Source organism: Psammomys obesus, unplaced genomic scaffold (genome assembly GCF_907164565.1).
Source record: "Psammomys obesus unplaced genomic scaffold, mPsaObe1.curated_primary_1811, whole genome shotgun sequence".
Taxonomy (NCBI): domain Eukaryota; kingdom Metazoa; phylum Chordata; class Mammalia; order Rodentia; family Muridae; genus Psammomys; species Psammomys obesus.
The window spans coordinates 175,506-181,167 of NW_026594240.1; positions in this window are offsets into that span (position 1 = coordinate 175,506).

Consider the following 5,662-nt stretch of genomic DNA (forward strand, 5'->3'; position numbering starts at 1 on the left):
CAGCTAACTCCTGAGACCCTATTAGTGTAGAGCCGGGCAAACCGGAGATCTTTACTTCGTTACTGTTACTATACAAAGCCCCCTCCCATCAACTACACTGGGTTTTCCATACAACTTCTCGTACTTACAGCAGCGCCATCTCCACCATAAAAACTGCAATAGGCCATAAACCATGTAAAAGACTTCAAAATCCTTTGCTTTGATCTCCCACTTCTGAAAAGAGTGGGGGCTGCTTGTGTACCCCTATAATCTTAGCAGTAGTGATTACAGTGACGAGCTCTACTCTGTACTGGGGCAGAGACAACATTCCGACCAAGACAGAAGACTCTGTCCTTACACTAAGGCTCCCAGCACCACGCTGTGCTCACCACCTAAGGAGAGGCATGTCAGGGGTGGCCTTGCTTTCTTCTTCCTCTCCTTTAGATCACTTGTTCCCCTCCCACGGTAAAGGCTCTTCCCTTACACCACACGGCTCCATACCTCTCAGTCACAGCTCCCAGCAACCACCCTCTCACTGGTTCTGAATAGGACTTTTCCCGTCTCACACATACATGAGATCAGGGAATAAGTGTCTGCCCTTAGCATTGTATTCCTGCCCCACTTCCATCCACGTTGTCATAACCCATGGGGCTTCTTTCTCCTGCGCAGTTCATTAACATTCCATTGTATATTATATTTGCTACATTTTCCTGTTTTTGGTTGGCTTTGTTGCCTCTTAGTTTTTTTGTGACAAGATGTTACATGGTCCAGATGGGCTTCAAACCTATATAGCTGATGGTGACCTTGACTCTTCTGGCCTCCTTCATCTCCCAAGAGCGGGGATCACAGGTCTGAAGCACCACACCCAGCTCAAAGTTTCTTTAGTCCCTGGAGTTGAGCTTACAGGCTGCCTGGCCTGGATGCTAGGAACAGAAATTGGGTCCTCCGGAAGAGCAATAAGAGCTCTTAACCACTGAGCCATCTCTCTGGTCCCAGCATTTTCTTTATCCATTCATCTGTCTATGGACAGTGAGGTGTATCCCACATCTTGGCAAAAAGCTCAAGATACTGATTTTATCTCCTCTGTAAATATACCCAAAAGTGAATTACTGAACCATACGGTAGTTCTTTTTTTTTTTTTTTTTTTTTAACCTCCATTCCACTTTCCATCAGGCCGGGCTGGGCCACCTTACATTCCCACCAAGGAAAGGCAAGGAGCCAAGAGCACCAACCATGAGAGAAATGTAAATGAGGTATGGCGAGCTAAGCCTCGCCCCTGTTAGGATGGTAACCATCGAAAGATAAGATAACGCTGGTTGGCTCGGGCGTGGAGGAAAGGAACCCCAGCACTGTGGAGCCTGTTTCTGAGGGTGCTGGCTGCCCTGGGACAGTCCCCACACTCCTCTCCCCCTGTAATGGATGTCCCAGGCAAGTGTTTCCCTCCAGACGCACAACACTCTCTGTTGGAGGCACAGTTCCATGTGGTTGTAGCACATGGAACTGTGAGTACTGGGCTATCTCACTGTTGTGTGTTTACTTGGTGAAGAGTTTCCGTGACCTACCAAGGTATGTCCTCTATTTCTGTTTGCTTCCTTTGTCAGTCTTTGTGCTCGTGAGGACAAGACTTTACAAGGAAGGTACTTAGGAGTGTGCCCCTTGGCATGCTGCTCTTCTGTTGTGCTAGCTGTGTGTTCCTGCTTTACCAGGGGCCTCGCTGACTCTGCGCTGAACCCATGTTCTGTCTAAGAACCACCATGTGCCACGTGACTTTTTAGCCAGTCGTGGACCACATGTTTGATGGTGGCTATACTGGATGATTCTGTGTGTCAGCCGGATACAGCTAGAGTCATAAGAGAGGAAGGAGCCTCAGCTGAGAAAACACCTCCATGAGATCAAGCTGTAGGGCATTTTCTCAGTTAGTGATCAGTGGGGGAGGCCCAGCCTATGGTGGGTGGAGCCATCCCTGGGCTGGTGGTCCTGGGTTCTGTGAGAAAGCAGGCTGAGCAAGCCGTGAGGAGCAAGCCAGTAAGCAGCACCCTCCATGGCCTCTGCCTCAGCTCCTGCTCCAAGTTCCTGCTCTGCTTGAGTTCCTGTCCTGACTCCTTCAATAATGAGCAGCAGTGTGGAAGTGTGAGCTGAATAAACCCTTTCCTCCCCAGCTTGCTTTTGGTCATGTTGTTTTGTCCCAGCAATAAAAACCCTAAGACTACAGAAGACTACAGTGGAGCTAAAGAATATCCCCACCATCTAGAGACAGCACAGCCGCATCAATGTCGGGCAGTACACACTCCTGCGATGAGTCTGTGCAAATGGAGCCACTGTCCTGGCAGTGGCGTGTGAGTGGTGTGTGAGTGGCGTGTGAGTGTCGCGTGAGAGGTGTAGCACACACGCACAAGCACAGCATGTTCAGAGCTTGACTGAGAACAGACGGCTGAGCTGCTGACTTTCCGTACCGTGTTTCCCCTAGGAAGCGACTGTCGGGGACTGCTACTGGCCTTGGTGTGTGGGGAGAGCCCTGGGCCTCGGAAGCCAGACAAACAGCAGTGAGTGGTGAACTCTGAGAAACTCCATGTCTGGAGTCACCCTGTTAGGGTTTTCAGGCAGAAGAGTGCCTTGGCAGGTCAGGGCCACGGAGTCATGCCAAGCAACAGCCCTAACAGGAGAGATCGTGGGGTGGACTATACAGGGGCTGCCTGTGGTGAAGATGGAGGAGAGAGCACAGGCTTTACAAAGGGGTGTAGCCCGTGCGCGTGGGGAGAGTACGTGAGTGATTCGTGGAAGGCTGTCACAGGGGTGGCTGATGATGGCTAGCACAGGGCCACCAAAGGCCCCTGGGTGGCCCTTGGTTTCCTCCCCACATACCTCTGTTCTTCACAGCCGGGCATCTGGAGACAGTGGAGAGCTGAGCTTGGCTTTGCTTCTCAGCCCGATGACCTCACTGTTGATTGGGGGGAAGGAAGAGTCAACTTTGCTGAGATTCAGAAAAGCATGAAATGGAGGCTGATGGGGGTAGGGGTTGGCAGGAAGAGGACTGTGTAACCGACTAGAGCCTAATACACGTAACAAGTAAGATGTACAGTTGGAGCAGCACCCAAAACAATTTGGCAGATTGGAGCTTGAGCTAGCACAAAGAAAGAGTTAACAGAGATTACTCAAAACCCCACACATCAAGCGAACAAACCATCTCTACAGCTCCGCAGGAGAGGTCAGGTGTTGCAGTGATGGGAGAGCGTTGCCAGCTCGGGGTGAGTCAGCCCAGGAAGGGGCTGTCCAGGGTACAGGCCAGGCAGCGGTGCTCACCCCTTTCCTGTGGCACCCAGAAGCCTCTGTGGGGAAGCACCCAAGATGTCAGAGAAGCACCCCAGAGCAGAGAAGTAGAAGTGAGCACTGGGAAATAAAAATGTAGGAAAGGAAACAATGCTCACATTTGGAGACTCACACAAACGGCTCAGGCTGTGCCTCCCCAGGACCTCTGAGGGGAACTCCCAGGGATTTACAAGGCCTGGGAGGGAATGCCCCGCCACGGGAGGATAGCTGCCACTGTGACACTGGGTTAGGGAAGATATAACTGTCTAAAAGGAGGTTTCTCCTGGTGGTTTTTAAAGTTATTTCTGTAATCCCTCAGAAATGAATCAAAAATAGCAAGCCCGGAAAGGATGGGGGTCAAATCTCACACCTGCGCTCAAGGGTCTCTGCACTGTCTAACTGATCTGCTGGTGGACAGGTGCCTACTGAGTGCACAGAGGCTACCTGACGTAGCCCTTTTATTTAAAGGGTATATAATAAGGTTATGAGATCATCTCTCGTTTTATAATGTTATTTTTATATTTATTATTTAATTCATTCCTTGAAACATCCCTGTGAGGAAGCTATTGCTTTGTTATCAGATCAATGGATAATGTTGTCAAAATTTTAAAAACACTTACTGAGACCTACAGTATGGCTCAGAGGATGAAGGCACTTGTTGCAAAGCCGGATGCCCGGAGTCCAATCCCTAGGACCCACAGAGTGGAAGAAAAGAACCTGCTCCTGCTAGTTAGCCTCTGACCTCCGCTTGCACCCTGTGACACTCCCACACACTCCCACAGAAAAATAAATAACTGTGGTTGTTAAGGTTCTGACTTGTTTGCGCTCTGCGGGAGCTCCCAGTTTCTGCCACTCACTTCTAATATATCCTTAAAGAAAAGATCAGTTGTTTTCAAGTTTTTTCCCACCCCTCTGGCTCCCATAAGAGAACTGAATTAGAAACAATAGTCCAGGTCAGAAGAGGGAGGACAGATTCCAGTCAGCATCTTCAGACAGTGCAGCAACCGAGGCAGAGAGGAGGGCACAAGGCACGCACGTCTGACCCTTAGCAGATTTGACACATGAACTGAGGTCTTTATTTTGTAGAAAACACGAATGGGAGAAATTCCAGGCCTGTTTTAGAGTTGTTCTTTGGACAGAATGTTTCTTTGATTTTAGACAAGAACTATGCCAGCCCACACACAACAGCAAAAGTGAGACAGGACTGGGGGCTCTGGGAGTGGCAGATGCCTGGGGCTCTGGGAGTGGCAGATGCCTGGTGCTCTTGCACGGGACCCGTTTCAGCACCGTGGACAGAGCGCCAGCGTTTCCTCGGTGGGAACAGCCCTGTGGGCTGAAGGAAACCTACAGCTATGAAAGCCCGTGGAACCCTGGGCCACAAGAGAGCAGACAGAGCTGTGGTGTAGTTATTGTCACTGCAGAAAGCTGTACCCAGTGGCCTTGAGCAGTGAAGAGGCGGGCCAGCCCCTGAGACTAGCCAACAGGGCTTCCGCAGTGGCTTGGAGGGAGTTTCCTTGCTCGCAGATCTCAGTGTTCAGGACAGTGGCGCCTAACAGACCAGCATGCGCCAGCTCTGTGCATAGGGGGTCTCAGGATGAGTGAAACAGGAACTGAAGGCAGCCCACTCCACCAAGCTGGGTTCCATAGAACACTCTGTGCCCCCACAGAAGAACCTAGCTCCTTTCACTGCAGGAAAACTACTGACCATGACCAAGACGTGTGCCTGTAGAGTGTGGCTGCTTTTTCATTACCCAGTTCACGGAAACACTGGAGGAGGAAGCCAGAGAGATGGCCCAGGAGATGAAGGCACCTGTGGGGGGAGCAGGGTGAAGATGTGCGTCTGTGTTGTTGTGCGACTTCTCCTGGAGACAAGCACCTGTTCGTCGCAGCCCACGGAGGATACTGACAACGATTCAAAGAAATGATGCTATCAACTCTGGTCGAGAGAATCAGCGAGTTTATTGAGGCTACCTGAAGAGACCTGGGGGACGCAGAGGCAGCTGCCTCACCCAGGAGCCGGAGAAGCCCATCCCAGCATGGATGCAACACCCAAATCTACATCCCTGAAGCTCCCTGCACACCTTGCCAGCAGCTCAAGCTGAGAAAGCTGTCCCCTCGGAGGACGGTGTGCTGGTTCTGCAGCCTTCTTAGCTTCCTTCGCCTCGCTTTCACGAGCAGCCCCATCCCTGCAGAAAGGGACGCTTCACTTCAGTGGAGCTGGCTGCACAGTCCCTGAGCGTAAATGCAGCAGGATGTCACGGGGTAGAGTTGTAAGAAAAGGCGTTTGCTTTATCTTTGGTGAAATCCTGTGCATTTTGTTGTCTGTGTTGTTTTCATAACCTAGAAAACTTCGAGAGGAGATGAAGACTAGAGGATG